Consider the following 20618-nt stretch of genomic DNA (forward strand, 5'->3'; position numbering starts at 1 on the left):
TTGGAGGAAAAAGCAGCATTCTGGATTTTTGAGTTTTCAGTGTTTTTGCATTCTTTCTCATCTTTGTGGGCTTATTTAGCTTTGATCTTTGAGGTTGCTGGCCTTTGGATGGGTTTTTGTGATTTTCTTTGTTATTGTTGTTTGTTTGTTTTTCTTTAAACAATCTGGCCACTTTTCCATAGGGCTGTTGTGGTTTGCTGGTGGATCGCTTCATTCCCTAGTTGCCTCAATTTTTTCCATAACTGCAGGTATCATCAGTAAAGGTTGCAGAACAGCAAAGATGGCAGCCAGCCTTTTTCTTTGGAAGCTCCATCCTGGGGTGTACTGACCTGTTACCCACCTAAATGCACCTGTAGGAGGTAGCTGGAGACCCCGGTTGGGAGGTGTCAACCTGTCAGGAGAAATAAAATCAGGGACCTGCTTAAAGAAGCAGTCTGGCTGCTTTCTGTTAGAGGAGTTGTGCTGTGTTGGGGATCTCTTCAGCCCCTGATTGGTTTGGGCTCTCCAAGACTCACAGGCTGGACCAGCTGAGAAGCCCAAATAGTGAAGGCGGTGGCCTGCCCCTCATCCCAGGCACTTCATATCAGGGAGAAATTAGAGCTCTGTCTGCTTTAAAACACAAGTGAGAGTGGCTGGAAGCCTCAGCTTGGAGAACCCACCCTATGAGGTGGAGTGAATCAGGGTCCTGCTTAAGGAAGCAGTCTGGCTATTATCTGTCAAAGCAGCTGTGCTGTGCTGTGGGAATGCTTCCTTGTCCAGACTGGACTTTCTGAAGCCTGCAGGATGGAATGGTTGAGTTGATAAAACTGCAAAGACGGCAGCCCTCCCATCTCAGGCATGTATCAACCTGTTGCCAGTGTCTAACTGGAGTTCCAAGCCAATAGGTCTTATCATGTGAGATGTGGACCCCCCCCATTCTGTGGGGTCCACAGAATGATGCTGCTTGGCTCCCTGAACACAGCCCCCTTCCTAGGGGTATGTACAGACATCCCACCTTTCTTGAGTTGCAGACACATTTGTTTGGGGATCCCAGGGCTGGAGCATGTAAAATCCTGGATCTCTGTGTGTGGAGACACAGCTTTGTGAAGATATTTCCTTAGATATTTCTATGTGAAGATATTTCTTTGTGTGTTAGACCCAAGGCCTTGGTGGTATGGGCTCACAAGGAGATCTCCTGATTCGTGGGTTGCAAAGGTCCATGGAAGAAGTGTGGTTTTCCAGAGTCACACAAACACTCACTGCTTCCCTTGGCTGGGGGTGGGAGTTCCCTTGGCTTCAGATCACTCCTGGATGAGCCATCACCCCACCTTGTTTTTCTTCATTCTCCATGGGTCTGGTTGTTTCCCTGATCAGTCCCAAGGTGAGTACTTGGATATTGCAGTTGAAGGTGCTGTATTCACTTGCCCCTTTCCTTCCTTTCCGTGAGTGCTGCAGACCTCAGCTGCTTCTAATTGGCCATCTTGACCCCCCCCTCCAGTACCACTGATATTTTTATTGTATTTTTCATTTCAATTTTATTTATTTCTGCTCGGCTCTTATTATTTTTTCTTCTACTAAATTTTTATTTGGTTTGCTTTTGCTTTTCTAGTTTTTTAAGATTAATCATTAAATTGTTTATTTGAATTCTTTCTCTTTTCCAATGTAGGAATTTATAACTATAAACTTTTAGTACTGTTTTTGCTTTACCTCATAGGTTTTGGTATGTTGTGTTTTCATTATCATTTTTCAAGAATAATTTTAATTTTATTATTAATTTCTTCATTGACCCACTTCTCATTCAGGAGTATATTATTCAATTTCAATGTATTTGTAGTTTCCAAAATTCTTCTTGTTATTTATTTCTAGTTGTATTATATTGTGGTGAGAGAAGATGCTTGATATTATTTCAATTTGTTTTGGAATATTTTAAGAAGTGTTTTGTGACCTAATGCATGGTAGGTCACACACACACACACACAAAAATAGATGTCTATTGTAGCCTTCACCATCTGGTCTTATTTTTAGCCATCTTTTTGGGGAACACTTCGAGAATGATCTATGGGCTGAAGACAAGAATGTATATTCTGTAGCTGTTAGATAACATGTTCTGTGAATATCTACTAGACCTACTTGGTCTATAGTGCTGATTAATTCTATTTGTTTGTTAACTTTGTCTGGAAGATGTGTCCAATGCTGAAAGTAGATTGTTGAAGTTTCCAGCTGGTATTGTATTAGGGCCTATCTGTTTTTATTTCTAATAATGTTTGGTTTATATATCTGGGTGCCACAGTGTTGGCTGCACATATATTTACAATTGTTATAGCCTCTTGCTGAACTGACTCCTTTATTATTATATAGTGCCTTTATTTGTGTTTTCTTATAGGTTTTATCTAGAGATTTATTTCTATCTAATATGAGCATAGCTACTCTTTTTTTTTGGTTTTCTTTTGCAAAAAAAAACCTTTTTTTTTTTTTTTTTTTTTTTTTTTTTGAGACGGAGTCTTGCTCTGCAGCCCAGGCTGGAGTGCAGTGGCGCGATCTCGGCTCACTGTAAGCTCTGCCTCCTGGGTTCACGCCATCCTCCTGCCTCAGCCTCTCCGAGTAGCCTTGTTTTACCCATTTATTTTTAATCTGTGTGTGTGTGTGTGTCCCAAGGGTCCCTACTTGGGCACTGCCTACTGGAGCTGTGAAAAGAGGGCCACCATCCTCCAGGCCCCAGAATTGTAGATCCACTGACAGCTTGCACCATGCACCTGGAAAAGTCACCAATACTCAATGCCAGCCCATGAAAGCAGCCAGGAGGGGGTCTGTACCTTGCAAAGCCACAGGGTCAGAGCTGCCCAAGGCTGTGGGACTCCACCTTTTGTATTAGTATGACCTGGATGGGAGACATGGAGTCAAAGAACATCATTTTGAAACTTTAAATTTTAATGACTGCCCTATTGGATTTCAGACTTTCATGGGGCCTGTAGCCTCATTGTTTTGGACAATTTCTCCCATTTGGAATGGGTGTATTTACCCAATGCCTGTACCAATATTGTATCTAAGAAGTAACTAACTTGCTTTAATTTTACAGGCTCATAGGTGAAAGAGATTTGCCTTGTCTCAGATGAAACTTTGGATTTGGACTTTTGGGTTAATGCTGGAATCACTTAAGACTTTGAGGGACTGTTGGAAAGGAATAATTGTGTTTTAAAATGTGAGGAGATAGGATTTGAGAGGGGTCAGGGGTGGAATGATATAGTTTTTCTGTATCCCCACACAAATCTCATTTTTAATAGTAGTTCCCATAATCTCCACATCATGGGAGGGACCGAGTGGGAGGTAATTGAATCATGGGGGCAGTTATCCTTGTGCTGCTGTTCTCATGACAGTGACTTAATTCTCACAAGATCTGATGGTTTTACAAGGGTTTTCCCCCCTTTTACTCAGCACTTCTCCCTGCTGCCGCCGTGTGAAGAAGGATGTTTTTGTTTCCTCTTCTGCCATGATTGTAAGTTCCTGAGGCCTCCTCAGCCACGCTGAACTGTGAGTCAATGAAACCTTTTTTTCTTTAGAAATTACCCAGTCTTGGGTATGTCTTTATTAGCAATGTGAGCATGAACCAATACAATCTGAAACCAAAAAAGATTTGATTTCTTTTGTTCCCATTTAGAGGCTCTTTATTTTGTTTCCTTAACTAATTGTTCTAGCTAGAATTTCCATTGCTATTTTTAATAGCTGTGGTGAAAGTGAACATCCTTGTCATGTTTCAGATCTTCAAGTAAAGTTGGTTTTCCTTTATTCAATATGATACTAGCTGTGGGTCTGACCTATACGGATTTTATTGTGCTGAGGTAGGTTTTTTCTATATCCAATTTTTCAGTGTTTTTATGAAGAAACAATGTTGATTTTTTTTAATTTTATTATTTTTATACTTTAAGTTTTAGGGTACATGTGCACAATGTGCAGGTTTGCATGTTGGTGTGCTGCACCCATTAACTTGTTATTTAGCATTAGGTATATCTCCGAATGCTGTCCCTCCTCCCTCCCCCCACCCCACAACAGTCCCCGAGTAGTTTGCTGAGAGTGATGGTTTCCAGTTTCATTCATGTCCCTACAAAGGACATGAACTCATCATTTTTTATGGCTGCGTAGTATTCCATGCTGTGTATGTGACACCTTTTCTTAATCCAGTCTATCCTTGTTGGACATTTGGGTTGATTCCAAGTCTTTGCTATTGTGAATAGTGCCGCTATAAACACACGTGTGCATATGTCTTTATAGCAGCATGATTTATAATCCTTTGGGTATATACCCAGTAATGGGATGGCTGGGTCAAATGGTATTTCTAGTTCTAGATCCCTGAGGAATCACCACACTGACTTCCACAATGGTTGAACTAGTTTACAGTCCCACCAACAGTGTAAAATTGTTCCTATTTCTCCACATCCTCTCCAGCACCTGTGGTTTCCTGATCGCCATTCTAACTGGTGTGAGATGGTATCCTATTTTAGTTTTGATTTGCATTTCTCTGATGGCCAGTGATGATGAGCATTTTTTCAAGTGTTTTTGGGCTGCATAAATGTCTTCTTTTGAGAAGTGGCTGTTCATATCCTTTGCCCACTTTTTGATGGGGTTGTTTGTTTTTTTCTTGTACATTTGTTTCAGTTCATTTTAGATTCTGGATATTAGCCCTTTGTCAGATGAGTAGATTACAAAAATTTTCTCCCATTTTGTAGGTTGCCTGTTCACTTTGATGGTAGTTTCTTTTGCTGTTCAGAAGCTCTTTAGTTTCATTAGATCCCATTTGCCAATTTTGGCTTTTGTTGTCATTGCTTTCGGTGTTTTAGTCATGAAGTCCTTGCCCATGCCTATGTCCTGAATAGTATTGCCTAGGTTTTCTTCCAGGGTTTGTATGGCTTTAGGTCTAATATTTGTCTTTAATCCATCTTGAATTAATTTTTGTATAAGGTGTAGGGAAGGGATCCAGCTTCAGCTTCCTACATATGGCTAGCCAGTTTTCCGAGCACCATTTTTAAAATAGGGAATCCTTTCCCCATTTCTTGTTTTTGTCAGGTTTGTCAAAGATCAGATGGTTGTAGATGTGTGGCATTGTTTCTGAGGCCTCTATTCTGTTCCATTGGTCTGTATGTCTGTTTTGGTACCAGTACCATGCTGTTTTTGTTACTGTAGCCTTGTAGTATAGTTTGAAGTCAGGTAGTGTGATGCTTCCAGCTTTGTTCTTTTTGCTTAGGATTGTCTTGCAAAATCTTTTTGGGGCTCTTTTTGGTTCCATATGAACTTTAAAGTAGTTTTTTTCCAATTCTGTGAAGAAAGTCATTGGTAGCTTGATGGGGATAGCATTGAATCTATAAATTACCTTGGGCGGTATGGCCATTTTCACAACATTAATTTTTCCTATCTGTGAGCATGGAATGCTCTTCCATTTGTTTGTGTCCTCTTTTATTTCATTGAGCAGGGTTTGTAGTCCTTCTTGAAGAGGTCCTTCACATCCCTTGTAAGCTGGATTGCTAGGGATTTTATTCTCTTTGTAGCCATTGTGAATGGGTTTGGCTCTCTGTGTGTCTGTTATTGGTGTATAGGAATGCTTGTGATTTTTGCACATTGATTTTGTATCCTGAGACTTTGCTGAAGTTGCTTATCAGCTTAAGGAGATTTGGGGCTGAGATGATGGGGTTTTCTAAATATACAATCATGTCATCTGCAAACAGGGACAATTTGACTTCCTCTTTTCCTAATTGGATACCATTTATTTCTTTCTCTTGTCTGATTTCCCTGGCCACAGCTTCTAACACTATGTTGAATAGGAGTGGTGAGAGAGGGCATTTCTGTCTTGTGCCAGTTTTTAAAGGGAATGCTTCCAGTTTTTGCCCACTCAGTATGATATTGGCTGTGGGTTTGTCATAAATAGCTCTTATTATTTTGAGATATGTTCCATCAATACCTAGTTGATTGAGAGTTTTTAGCATGAAGGGTTGTTGAATTTTGTCGAAGGCCTTTTCTGTGTCTATTGAGATAATTATGTGGTTTTTGTCTTTGGTTTTGTTTATGTGATGGATTATGTTTATTGATTTGCATATGTTGAACCAGCCTTGCATCCCAGGGATGAAGCCAACTTGATCTTGGTGGATAAGCTTTTTGATGTGCTGCTGGTTTCGGTTTGCCAGTATTTTATCGAGGATTTTCATATCAATGTTCATTAGGGTTATTGGTCTAAAATTCTCTTTCTTTGTTGTGTCTCTGCCAGGCTTTGGTATCAGGATGATGCTGGCCTCATAAAATGAGTTATGGAGGATTCCCTCTTTTTCTATTGATAGGAATAGTTTCAGAAGGAATGGTACCAGTTCCTCCTTGTACCTCTGGTAGAATTCGGCTGTGAATCCATCTGGACCTGGACTTTTTATTTTATTAATTATTGCCTCAATTTCAGAGCCTGTTATTGGTCTATTCAGGGATTCAACTTCTTCCTGGTTTAGTCTTGGGAGGGTGTATGTGTCCAGGAATTTATCCATTTCTTCTAGATTTTCTAGTTTATTTGCATAGAGGTGTTTATAGTATTCTCTGACAGTAGTTTGTATTTCTGTGAGATCGGTGGTGATATCCCCTTTATCATTTTTTGTTGTGTCTATTTGATTCTTCTCTTTTTTCTTGTTTATTAGTCTTGCTAGCAGTCTATCAATTTTGTTGATCTTTTCAAAAAAACAGCTCCTTTTTTGAGGGGTTTTTGTGTCTCTAACTCCTTCAGTGCTGCTCTGATCTTAGTTAGTTCTTGCCTTCTGCTAGCTTTTGAATGTGTTTGCTCTTGCTTCTCTAGTTCTTTTAATTGTGATATTAGGGTATCAATTTTAGATCTTTCCTGCTTTCTCTTGTAGGCATTTAGTGCTGTAAATTTCTCACTGCACACTGCTTTAAATGTGTCCCAGTGATTCTCGTATATTGTGTCTTTGTTTTCATTGGTTTCAAAGAACATCTTTATATCTGCCTTCATTTCGTTATTTACCCAGTAGTCATTCGGGAGCAGGTTGTTCAGTTTCCATGTAGTTGTGCAGTTTTGAGTGAGTTTCTTAATCCTGAGTTCTAATTTGACTGCACTGTGGTCTGAAAGACAGTTTGTTGGGACTTCTGTTTACATTTGCTGAGGAGTGTTTTACTTTCAACCATGTGGTCAATTTTGGAATAAGTGTGATGTGGTGCTGAAAAGAATGTATATTCTGTTGATTTGGGGTGGAGAGTTCTGTAGATGTCTATTAGGTCTGCTTGGTGCATTGCTGAGTTCAAGTCCTGGATATCCTTGTTAGCTTTCTGTCTCGATCTGTTTAATATTGACTGTGGGGTATTAAAGTCTCCCATTATTATTGTGTGGGAGTCTAAGTCTCTTTTTAGATCTCTCAGGACTTGCTTTATGAATCTGGGTGCTCCTGTATTGGATGCATATATATTTAGGATAGTTAGCTCTTCTTGTTGAATTGATCCCTTTACCATTATGTAATGGCCTTCTTGGTCTCTTTTGATCTTTGTTGGTTTAAAGTCTGTTTTATCAGAAACTAGGATTGCAACCCCTGCATTTTTGCTTTCCATTTGCTTGGTAGATCTTCTTCCATCCCTTTATTTTGAGCCTATGTGTGTCTCTGCATGTGAGATGGGTCTCATGAATACAGCACACTGATGGGTCTTGACTCTTTATCCAATTTGCCAGTCTGTGTCTTTTAATTGGAGCATTTATCCCATTTACGTTTAAGGTTAATATTGTTATGTGTGAATTTGCTCCTGTCATTATGATGTTAGCTGGTTATTTTGCCCATTAGTTGATGCAATTTCTTCCTAGCATCAATGGTCTTTACAATTTGGCATGTTTTTGCAGTGGCTGGTAGTGGTTGTTCCTTTCCATGTTTAGTGCTTCCTTCAGGAGCTCTTGTAAGGCAGGCCTGGTGGTTACAAAATCTCTCAGCATTTGCTTGTCTGTAAAGGATTTCATTTCTCCTTCACTTATGAAGCTTAGTTTGGCTGGATATGAAATTCTGGGTTGAAAATTCTTTTCTTTAAGAATGTTGAATATTGGCCGCCGCTCTTTTCTGGCTTGTAGAGTTTCTGCCAAGAGATCCGCTGTTAGTCTGATGGGCTTCCCTTTGTGGGTAACCCGACCTTTCTCTCTGGCTGCCCTTAACATTTTTTCCTTCATTTCAACCTTGGTGAATCTGACAATTATGTATCTTGGGGTTGCTCTTCTCGAGGACTATCTTTGTGGTGTTTTCTGTATTTCCTGAATTTGAACGTTGGCCTGCCTTTCTAGGTTGGGGAAGTTCTCCTGGATAATATCCTGCAGAGTGTTTTCCAGCTTGGTTTCATTCTCCCCATTGCTTTCAGGCACACCAATCAGACTTAGATTTGGTCTTTTCACATAGTCCCATATTTCTTTGAGGCTTTGTTTGTTTCTTTTTGCTCTTTTTTCTCTAAACTTCTCTTCTCACTTCATTTCATTAATTTGATCTTCAATCACTGATACCCTTCCTTCCACTTGATCAAATCGGCTACTGAAGCTTGTGCATGCGTCACGTAGTTCTTGTGCCATGGTTTTCAGCTCCATCAGGCAATTTAAGCCATTCGTCTAATCTTTTCTCAAGGTTTTTAGCTTCGTTGCAATGGGTCCGAACATCTTCCTTTAGCTTGGAGAAGTTTGTTATTACTGACCTTCTGAAGCCTACTTCTGTCAACTCATCAAAGTCATTCTCTGTCCAGCTTTGTTCTGTTGCTGGTGAGGAGCTGCGATCCTTTGAAGGAGAAGAGATGCTCTGGTTTTTAGAATTTGCAGCTACTCTGCTCTGGTTTCTCCCCATCTTTGTGGTTTTATCTAACTTTGGTCTTTGATGATGGTGACCTACAGATGGATTTTGGTGTGGATGTCCTTTTTGTTGATGTTGATGCTGTTCCTTTCTGTTTGTTAGTTTTCCTTCTAACAGTCAGGTCCCTCAGCTGCAGGTCTGTTGCAGTTTGCTGGAGGTCCACTCCAGACCCTGTTTGCCTGGGTATCACCAGCAGATGGCTGCAGAACAGCACATATTGCTGCCTGATCCTTCCTCTGGAAACTTCATCTCAGAGGGGCACTTGGCTGCATGAGGTGTCAGTTGGCCCCTACTGGGAGGTGTCTCCCAGTTAGGCTACATTGGGGTCAGGGACCCGCTGAGCCAGGCGTGGGATATGATCTCCTGGTGTGCTGTTTGCTAAGACTATTGGAAAAGCACAGTATTTGGGTGGCAGTGTCCCAATTTTTCAGGCGCTGTCTGTCACGGCTTCCCTTGGCTAGGAAACTCTCTCATCTCTTAATATACAGTATATCTTTAAAGCACCACAGAATCTTGATAATTCTCAGAACAATCTTTGTTGGATGCAAAAATATAGAGTTCCTAAGTCCCTGCTAAGAATCACTACCAATATAAGAATGAATTCACTAGTTATTTTATTAATTATCAAATTAGCAACTACACTATAGGATTAGTATGTTTAATTTAAGCAATAAAAAGCAGAATTTGTAAAGGGATGTCTATAGAATACAAAATTAAGTCTAAATTTTTACTTTTCTCAATACCTAACTTTTATAATTCATCTAAAAGAGTAACATTGCCATCTTATGGTCTGCTATTGAAGTAACTTTAAATACGTAAAGAAAACTGATGAATCCTAACTTGTAATAACTATGTGATTTTTCTTCATATTTCAAATTTTTCACAGACATAAAAAGGTAAATTAGAGGACTAGATATTCTGGCATTTCTTTAGTATCATAAGGCACTTAGTAGCACAGGGTATCAGCACTTTAATAATCAACATATAATCTAAATATTAAAAATGTCTTTTTAAGAAATACTATTAATATTTTTCTGTAATACTAGGTATCACTTATGAGGACACCCAGACACAGGGAAGTTAAGTGACATGTATGGAGCCACAAAGGTCATACGTGGCAGATCAGGGATTTGAAAAAAGGCCACTCTGATGACAAAGAACATGTTCGCAAACAGTACATTATACTGTTTGTTTAGCTCTACCAATGGATTAAAAACGGCGCAGTCTATTAAAGATAATGATAGCTAATATTTATTGAGTACATTGTATTTTAACTTGTGCTAAACCCTTTTCACACTTTATCTCATTTAATTCTTAGCTTTTGTAAATGAGGATCTCAAAGAGGTCAAGTGCCTTGCTCAAAGTCACACAGCTAGCAATTTTAAAATCATAATAGCAAGCTAGGATTACTGAATGCAGAATCTAAACCTCACTTAAAATCTACATAGGTGGTCGGGTACAGTGGCTCACGCCTGCAATCCCAGCACTTTGAGAGGCCGAGGTGGGCGGATCATGAAGTCAGGAGTTCAAAACCGGCCTGGCCAACATAGTGAAACCCCGTCTCTACTAAAAATACAAAAAAAATTAGCCACGCATAGTGGTGCATGCCTGTAATCCCAGCTACTCAGGAGGCTGAGCCAGGAGAATCACTTGAACCTGGGAAGTGGAGGTTGCAGTGAGACGAGATCATGCCACTGCACTCCAACTTGGGCAACAGACTGAGGCTTCGTCTCCAAAAAAAAAAAAAAAAACTACGTAGGTGTAGATACTGATGAATCTAATACTCTAATTTGACTAAATTGAAATATTGTATCTGATCCTTCAATGACACTAAATATTAATAACTGTTTATTCCTTCATAAAACCAGATATTAGTATTCTTTCTCCTCCTCTAACTTCTTTGGTCTCCTTTGAATTCTTATCCACCTCTGAACAACCATTAAATATTGAATGAATCAGTATCCCTAGGATTCATTGTCTTCTATCCTTTTCTCTTTTCTTAAACAATCTCATTCATGACCAAAACTTCAATTACTACAGTAGGCAGATGACTTCTAAATGTATACAAATAATGCTGAACATTTTTCTGAATCTAGAACTGTGCATTTCATTGCCTATTTTTATTTCCTCTTGAATGCTTTGATACACCACATACATTAACACTTGCAAGGCCAAATTCATGATGTTCATCTCCAAGCCTCATCTTTTTCTAGGGTTACTTACCTCAGTGAATAACACAACTGTACATGCATTTTTTGATGCCAGAAACTAAGAAATAGTTTTTAACCCATTGTTTTATTTCTCTATCAAGTTCATTATTATGTCCTAATATTTTAAGTTATTAAATATCATTCAAATATGTCCAATCTTTTTTCTCTGGCACCAACACCTAAGTCTAAACCTTCCATAATTTTTTATCTGGGCCTTGGAAATCACCTGCTCTGTTTCAGTATTTACTCTTGTTCCCTTCAAATCTCTTATGCACGCTGAAGTGAGGTATTTATTTATTTGTAAGCTTTTGCTTAAGTTTATATACAGAAAAGTGCATCAATAAGTGTTATAGAGTAAATGGTGTTCATCTAAAATTCATATTTTGACACCCTAAATCCCAATATGACTGTATTTGGAGACAGGTTTTTTGGAGGTAATTAGGATTAAATTAGGACATATGGGTGAGGCCATAATGCAAAAATATTGATTTCCTCATAAGAAAGTGAGACACCAACTCTCTTTCTTTATCTCTGTGTTCACTGAGAAAATCTTATGTGAGGACACAATGAGAAGGCAGCCATTTTCAAGCCAGGAGTACATGCCTTATAAGAAACCAACCCTACAGGCACCTCAGTTTTGAACCCCTATCCCCTAGAACTGTGAGAAAATTAATTTCTGCTGTTTAAGTGACCCAAACTGTGTAAGTTGTTATGGCTGCCCCAGCTGACTAATATAGATTTTGGTACTGTGAATAAGGGTGCTGTTGTAACAAATACCTAAAAATATGAAAATAACTTTGGAACTGGTTAATGGGTAAAGGCTAAAATAATATATTTCTCAAAATAGATAAAACCTAGATTATCACAAAGAAATTATTGGTAAAAATATGGATGTTAAAGACAATTCTGCTGAGGGCTCAGGAAGAACTCAGAGAGTTATGGAAGTATCTACTATTATCTTAGAGAATTATATATTACCATGAACAGAATGTTGATAGAAACATGAACATTAAAAGTGCTTTTGGTGAATTAACATGTGGAAATGGAGGAACATGCTTTTGAAAACTGGAGGAAAGGTGATCCTTGTTATAAAGTGACAAAGAGCTTAGTTGAACTGTATTTTAGTCTTTTATGGAAGGTAGAACTTATGACTAAAGAGTTTGAATATTTAACTGAGAAGATATTTTAAGCAAAATGTTAATGTTTTGGCCTGGCTTCTCCTTTCTGCTTATAGTAATTGTGAGAGGAGATAAATAAACTTAAGTAAGAAGAAACCAGAATTTGAAGATTTGAAAAATTATTGGCCTATTCTTATTTCAAAAAATGAAAAAGCATGTTACAGATAAAATACCAAGGGTATAATCACTCCATTAAGAGATTATCCATCATTCTAATCAGACATCTCAGCAGAGGCCGGGAGTAGAGATGTGATTATAACAGCAGAGATACTCCCAGTTTAAACTAAAGGTGACATAGAAAACAGGATGAAATGAAGGAAGTCTATTGGACTTCTGAAATTTTACAGTATGAGACAATAGGGCTATCCACCTGAGAACACACATTATCCTTCAAGTAAAGAGAAAAATGACACTGAAGGGAATTTATGTGTCATTTTGGTTTTCACTGTCAGCATAAACCTAGAGCATACAAGACCGGGGGAAAGACTATTTTCTCATTAGTCGCAGAGTGTGGAAATACCTTCTCAGTTCACCAGGCCAGGATTCTGCTACCCAGTTCCTCAATGGAAAGGCCACCCCACAGAGCCATGTGAAGAAGGCCTTATCACAGTCAAAGGGGTGTGTCCATGGTGCAGATCCAGTGGGGCTAGGTCCCTGTCTAGGGCCATGGAGGTGACACCATCAGAGGGGGAAGCATCCAGCCACAAAAGATAATTCTTGAGGGTTTGGGTCATAATCCGAAACAACACAATCCCTAATGTTAAAATTCTAAAAAATCAAAATTGCCAAAGTATGATCCCTAAAGTCTAAAATTTCTAACATCTAAAATCCCCCAAATCACAATAACAAGATTGTTACCTCATGTTAAGTGAAACTATTACCTTGTTATTGTTTCTATTTGGAAATTATGTATGGCTTAAATATATTCATATGAATGCATGCAGACTTAATTTTAGGTGTCAACTTGACTAGATTAAGTGATATCTAGATACCTGGTAAAGCATTATGTTGGGTGTGTCTGTGAGGGTGTTTGCAGAGAAGATCCCCTTGAGAGTCTGAGTGAATCAGATGCAGAAGATCTACTAACCATATTGTCAGGCACCATCCAATTGGCTGGATGCTTGGTGAGAGCAAATACAGAAGGCAGATTGTACTTCAAAATTTACACAGGCGATTCCTCCATGTCCTGAGCTTTATGGCCTGAGCAATGCTACCAGACACCATCCCAGGTTCCCCAACTTGCAGATGGCCTGTTGTGGGAATTCTCAGTCACTGTAATCACATGAGCCAATTCCCCTAATAAATCATCTCTCATATGTCTATGTAAATACCCAATTGGTTCTGTGTTTCTGGAGAACCTTAACACAGACTTGGTATTGGGCAACCCAAATATTACTCCTTCTTACTGTATTTCTTACTACACAATGGAAGAGTCTTTAAAATTCTTCTTTGGCAAAAGGCTGTGATAAGTTAAATGTACAAGTATACTTAGTGGTGAAAGATAAGAATTTAAAAGCTAATTATAATTGGTGTTACAAAAGCAGAAAATCATTTAATTGTGACAGCCAAGCAATAATCAGAATTTCAAATAGACAACATATACTTATAAATTTCGTAGACCATAACCACTCTCAAAATACAATTGCAATGAGTGTTTTGAATATCAAATAAGTACAAATGCAGGTAATAAATAGAAAAAAAACTTCCCTTCCAAGTTATTCAATTATGTATGAATTCTGACCTTTCATGAATATCGCCATGTTTGCCTTCAAAAAACAACTTTCAACAGATAATAAAAAGAATTCAAACTCAGCAACCTTCTGAACAAAAACCACTTGCTGATATTGAAGTTTTTCCAGTGCTATAAGACACATTAAATGATGAACTATTATGGATTAAGGATTTGGCTATCAAAGAAGATAAGCTCATATTTACTACTAAATATAACGTAGAAAAACTAGTACATCCTTTACTTTGGCTAATGGATGGCACTTTCCAAACACTCTTTACTGTTTTTTTAATCAGCTAGGTACAATTTCTCTGTCGGATCAGAAAAAAAAATTAGAACTTATTTACTTGTTTATATATCAATGACTGGAAAAAGTGAAGCAGTTTGTAGATGCTTATTTGAACATTTGGTTCAGTTGAATCGCCTAACCATAATGATAGATTTGTAATTAGGTGTGATCAAGACTTCTTAAGTGAATTTCAAGGTATTACCAATATTTTGGTGTTTTTACATTATCAGTATTTTGTTTTACCAATATTTTGTAGTACCAATATTTCCAGTGCATTCGGTGGAAAATTCAGATGAGTGGATTAGCCACATGATATGGCAGGGACAAAATTTTCAGCTTAAAAGTGCATCTTTTTTTTTTTTTTTGCATTGGCATTTCTTTCAGCTGATGCCATTCCAGAAGATTTTAATGAATTAAGGCCACATATGCCTGAAGAAGACCGTAAAATGGCTGACTGTTTCAGAAATAATTTTGTGCATGATAGGATAGAACAATACTTAGGCAAAAGTGCTCCTGTTTGATTACCAGTGTTGTTTCCATCAAATTTGTGGTCTGTATGTAAGTACATTGGGAATAAACTTTCGCATACCCAAAACAACATAGAAGCATGGCAGTGAAGATAGGAAAATTGCATAGGGAATGCTCATGTCAGTATACATCAAATCACAGAATTATTTCAGAAAGAGCAGCACTACATGGAAAATGAATTTAAATGTATTCTTCAAGGAGAGTCATGTCTAAAAGGAAAAATAAGCTATTCATTGTGATGCAAGACTTAAAAAATATAGTTAATAATTTTAAAATTTGGCTAGCTCTTATTAACCACATCTGTGTAATTGCCCAAAATCTATCCTGCATTTTTATATGTCAAATTTCCTCTTCAGTTTTTTTACTTTGTTTTTACATTTTAAATGGTCAGATTATTATTTAGAATTTGGTATGCTATGTATTTCATCTTTGCATTATTTCCAATGTTGGAGGTATAAATTGTGAAATGACTTTTAGAGTGTTCTAATTTGTTTTATGCATTTCTTTTTACAAATCTGACTCTGTGAAAGTGCATTATTACAAGGTTGACTTTGTGTATAAGCATTGTGTGCATATGTAAAAATATTGAAACTTCCTCAATAAATGAGACATTATTTTCATACATATGTACTTGTGAAAAATTAAATTTCTTGAAATCTTGGCTCTCTGGGCAGGGGGGCGTTTCACTATGATTCTCCATGCTGTCCTCAAACTCCTTGGCTCGAGGGATTCTACTGCCTCAACCTCTTGGGTACCAGAGAATAAAGGTGCGTGCTATTCCACACAGCATCCCACTGCAGTTCTTGATGGATCTCCTTAAAAGACTCAGATTGTTCCTCATGGTATTTCAGATGGCTTAAATGATAATTCTTGGTGCAAACAACTAGCAAACATAGTTATAGGCATTTATACATTTCCATTTTGACCTATTTTTTTATAAACAGTTTATATCTGCTCATGACCGTTATACTGGTGCAGCTGTTGTTCATACACCAGCTTGTTTATGCTTGCAAAACTTGCTATGTTTTTATTGCCTATGCTGTTGTAGGTGGACTATAATGTATTCTTTGTATTTTTATATGTTTGTTAAATACATTCCCTTTTAAAAATATAAATAAGTACTATTAATGCTATTTTAAACAACTTTTTTTGAATTATATTTTTGGGATTTTACTTTTTCGACACTTTTAACATTCGAGATTAGGCATATGGAATTGTGATTGTGTCTTTTGGTCTTTTGGGATTATGACTGGCTCTCTATTTATTTATTTATTTTTCTGTAACAGAGTCTTGCTCTGTCACCTGGAGTGTAGTGTTGGGGCTTGATTATGTCTAATTGCAGCCTCGAATTGATCTCTAGGGATCCTTCCACCTCTGCCTCCTGAGTAGCAGGGACTACAGGTGCACACCAACAAACTGGAAAAGTTTTAAAGATACATATATATAATCTTTTTCTCTGTAGAAAGAACATCTCAGCTATGTTGCCCAGATTGTTGAAGTCCTAGGCTCAAAGGATCTTCCCATCTCAGCCTCCCAAAGCACTGGGATTACAGGCAAATACACCAAAATGTCAGTGTAAATTCACACACTTTTACATACACAGATATGCATAAATACAAGAATTCAAAGTGACATGTAGACATATAACACAGGTACTTATGCATAAACACACAACTCAGACACAAACATATCTATTGAAATACACAATACTGTCATGACCTTCTCACTAATGATTAAAATTCAACTGTTCACAATTGATTAAAAAAATGCTCATGCTTTAAATATTAGAAATGAAAAAATCCACTCTAAAGCCACACTTCACTGCCACTTCGTTTCTTATAAGGTGATAATGTGAAGGAATCTTAAAGACTTAAAAGCCCAGGGAAGTTGGGGACTTCTAGAATAAAGATCTGCTAAGTAAAATCACTGAAAGTGCACATTAGAAACTTTCTGTAAAATTAGCTAAATTATTTTTACTTTTTTTTTTTTTAGAGACATTGTCTCACTATCTCACCCAGGCTGGAGTGCAGTGTCATGATACTACCTCACTGCATTCTCAAACTCAAGTGGGCTCAAGTGATCCTTTTGCCACAGCCTCCTGAGTAGCTGGATTACAGGTGCATGCCACCATGCCCGGTTCAAATTGTTTTCACTTTCACGACCCTGCTGGAAACCTGCTGCTGCTCTAATTCATGACTTGGAGAGGCAAAACTGAAAAAAGCTATTGCTTGCTTCAGGTGTTTTGTGAGAATCCAGAAAAAAAAGGTCTGAACTGAAAATCTCCATCTCCATCACCCAGATTTTAAACTGGTACGCTGTCCAAAAAACACTTGGCGTTGTTCCGTAATGAAAAGCAAAAAACACCAGACAGTGCAATTATGGATGGTTCAAAGGTATGTTCTTGGTTAGCAACAGTAATGTTTCATAGCCTCAGACTATCACAGAGGCTTTGGAGCTTTTTGATACTTCTGATTGCACTCCATACATTTTTTAAAGATATCAGTGAACATTTTTATTGTGTTCTTTTAGCACTTACTTCATGGAGGTGATCTCTCCTTTTATAGATGTCAATTCTACATCTTTGCTCTGTATTTGCTGAGTATATCTCTTCTCCATGTGTTTCGGATGGCCCTCAGCTTTGCTGAAATTGTATTCTTGATAGAGAGACTCCTGATATACCTAATATGTCCAGAAGTATAGTGCTCAGGAGCTAATGTTCAACACCATCTCTGGTTGCACTCCTGCCAATACCATAGCTTTATATTCCTCTGATGGACTAAGTTCTGTGAGGACAGTATCTAGCCAGAAAGGTTATTTCTACAGGCAAGACAGATAGCTGGTGAACGACTAAACTCAGAACTGACATACTGACTACAGAAGATGTGAGAACAGGTGGTGACCCATGCAAAACCAGAAAGTTTGGTGTGACATTATCGATAATTATGAAGCAGCATGTCTTCACAAAAAGACATAATAGGATAGTGAAGTCTCTGGAAGCTGAAAAGAGTCCATAAAAGAAAACTTCAGTCATAATTTATTGTACATCTAAGATTTATAGCAACAAAGAGGTCCAGTCTGGAAGAGTGAGACTCAGATCTAGTTTTGGTCTGTTGAAATTTTACTTCTCTTGTATTACATGCATTTACCTTCTATCTAAGAATCAAGTTGAACTACAAGGATCTATCAGATACCTAGAATCATCTCTTTATGGTCCCATCAGCCTAATTTAACCCTCCCTATTGGGAATGTCCAAATCCCAACCCACTTCATTTTCAAGGGATCTCCAGATGTTATAGAGGCTTTCACAAGGCCAACTTTGGGCTGGCACACAGAGAGCCAAAGACCCAGGCTATCCCTCCTCAGTGGAATTCATCTTCAATCAGCCCACCAAAATGGAGAATGAGAGTAATTCTGTTTTTCTGGAGCATCATTAGTACAGAACAGAATTGTTTTCTCAGTCATTCCAATCAATTGTTGAAAAGTTCACTTTTTAAAAATATAGTTAAATTCTAGTCAACAAAGAAAAATACATAAACATAGTTTTAGAATAAAGTCAAAACTAAATGTATATCTAAATATTTAAATACAAGTATATTTCCTCCTTTTATGTTGCCCATAATTGCAATACTAAAAGCAACAGATAGTAAAGCAATTAAAAGCCAACCAAAAGGCCTCATTATATAAAACTCAAAATATTACATTTAAAACATATATATATATTTATTTATAGATAGATAAGTAGGTTGTAGGTGTATCTACCTATTTATTTAACTGCATATACATTTTTATAAAGTGAGATAAAACTTCTTAGGTAATAAGACCTGTTGAAACAATTTCTCCCCATGAGAAACTACGTGGTGAGTATTAAAGTTTAACAAGTGGCTTATATAATTATCCTTTGCCCAAACAGTTTAATTTTACCTATAAAATGACTGAAATTAATGGTGAAAGGAGGCAAATGGAACATAGATTTAGTTGTTATGGAGGTTGATATGAAATATGTGACTGAAGAAAAAAGATATATAACAACAATTTTTTGCATTGGAAATTTTATAGTTCTAGATTAATGTATTGAAAGCAAAGTTTTGTTTTGGTTCCATATGAAATTTAAGGTAGTTTTTTCTAATTCTGTGAAGAAAGTCAATGGTAGCTTGATGGGGATAGCATGGAATCTATAAATTACTTTGAGCAGTATGGCCATTTTCACGATATTGATTCTTCCTCTCCATGAGCATGGAATGTTTTTCCATCTGTTTGTTTCCTCTCTTATTTCCTTGAGCAGTGGTTTGTAGTTCTCCTTGAAGAGGTCCTTCACATCCTTTGTAAGTTGTATTTCTAGGTATTTTATTCTCTTTGTAGCAATTGTGAATGGGAGTTCACTCATGATTTGGCTCTGTTTGCCTATTATTGGTGTATAGGAATGCTTGTGATTTTTGTACATTGATTTTGTATCCTCAGACTTTGCTGAAGTTGCTTATTGTATAGCCAAGAAAATCCTAAGCATAAACAACAAAGCTGGAGGCATCATGCTACCTGACTTCAAACTATACTACAATGCTACAGTAACCAAAACAGCATGGTACTGGTACCAAAACAGCATGGTACTGGTACCAAAACAGATATATAGACCAATGGAACAGAACTGCGGCCTCAGAAATAACAGAAATAGATTACACACATCTACAACCATCTGCTCTTTGAGAAACCTGACAAAAACAAGCAATGGGGAAAACAGTCCCTATGTAATAAATGGTGTTCAAGATTCAAGGCAAAACATTTCTTAAGCATATCCTCAGAGACTCTGAGCATAGTTAGAAACATGATTTGATGATGGCTACAGATGTCTAGAGGTATATGAAAAAATATGTACAAAAATAGCAGCCTGATGATAGAAAAAATGCAGGTGGTTCTGAAGATCCAAATGATGGAACTTATAATAAATAGAAAATTTATGTTGTGAAATATTATATTTATATGGTTTATATAAGTCAGAATATTGGAAATACATTGTTTTTCATTTGTTATCACATTATTCAGTATAGAGTTAGGCTAATTTCTAAATGTCTCATATCTGACCATGTGAAAATATTTCCTCTCTCATTATCTCCCCTCTCAGAAAATAATGTTTTAGATATTGTAATTGAGCATTATAGGTTTGATGGTAAAGAGAGGCTTTAAGGTTGATGTGAGGACAAAAATCAGAATCTTTATTCCAGATGCTGATTTCAGAGGATCAGTGTATAAATCTGAACTCTTCTAGGGGAATACATGCAACCAATGAGGAAGTTAATATTATACCTACTGTACAGGTAAAGACACTGAGACTCAGACAGTTAAAAAAAAAATTTGCCCAAGATCAGTTTCACTAAGATGTTCACTTAAGCTTCACAAAGATGTTCACTTACATGAGTAATTACCTTAGTGGTGATTTGTGAGATTTTGGCACATGTATCACCTGAGCAGTATACACTGCACTCAATTTGTAGTTTTTTATTACGACCCCCTTCCCACACTTTCCCTGAGTTCCCAAATTCCACTGTGTCATTATTATGCCTTTGCATCCTCATAGCTTAGTTCCCACTTATGAGTGAGCACATACAATGTTTGGTTTTCCATTCCTGAGTTACTTCACTTAGGAATATACCTAACCAAGGAAGTGAAAGTCTCTTCTAGACATTGGCTTAGGCAATGGATGTGGTGAACAGGGAACACTTCTAAACTGCTGATGGGAGTATAAACTGGTACAACCACTATGGAAAACAGTGTGGAGATTCCTTAAAGAACCAAAAGTAGAACTACCATTTGATCCAGCAATCCCACTACTGGATATCTACCCAGAGGAATAGAAGTCATTATAAAAAA

General features: G+C 37.4%; 1 pseudogene; it reads right to left on the reverse strand.

Moving 5' to 3' along the window:
- Positions 1-16894: 16894 nt before the first annotated feature.
- LOC116811354 (E3 ubiquitin-protein ligase CCNB1IP1-like) lies at positions 16895-17728 on the reverse strand (annotated as a pseudogene).
- Positions 17729-20618: the final 2890 nt, after the last annotated feature.

This window comes from Hylobates moloch, unplaced genomic scaffold (assembly GCF_009828535.3).
Source record: "Hylobates moloch isolate HMO894 unplaced genomic scaffold, HMol_V3 SCAFFOLD_7, whole genome shotgun sequence".
NCBI classification, from domain to species: domain Eukaryota; kingdom Metazoa; phylum Chordata; class Mammalia; order Primates; family Hylobatidae; genus Hylobates; species Hylobates moloch.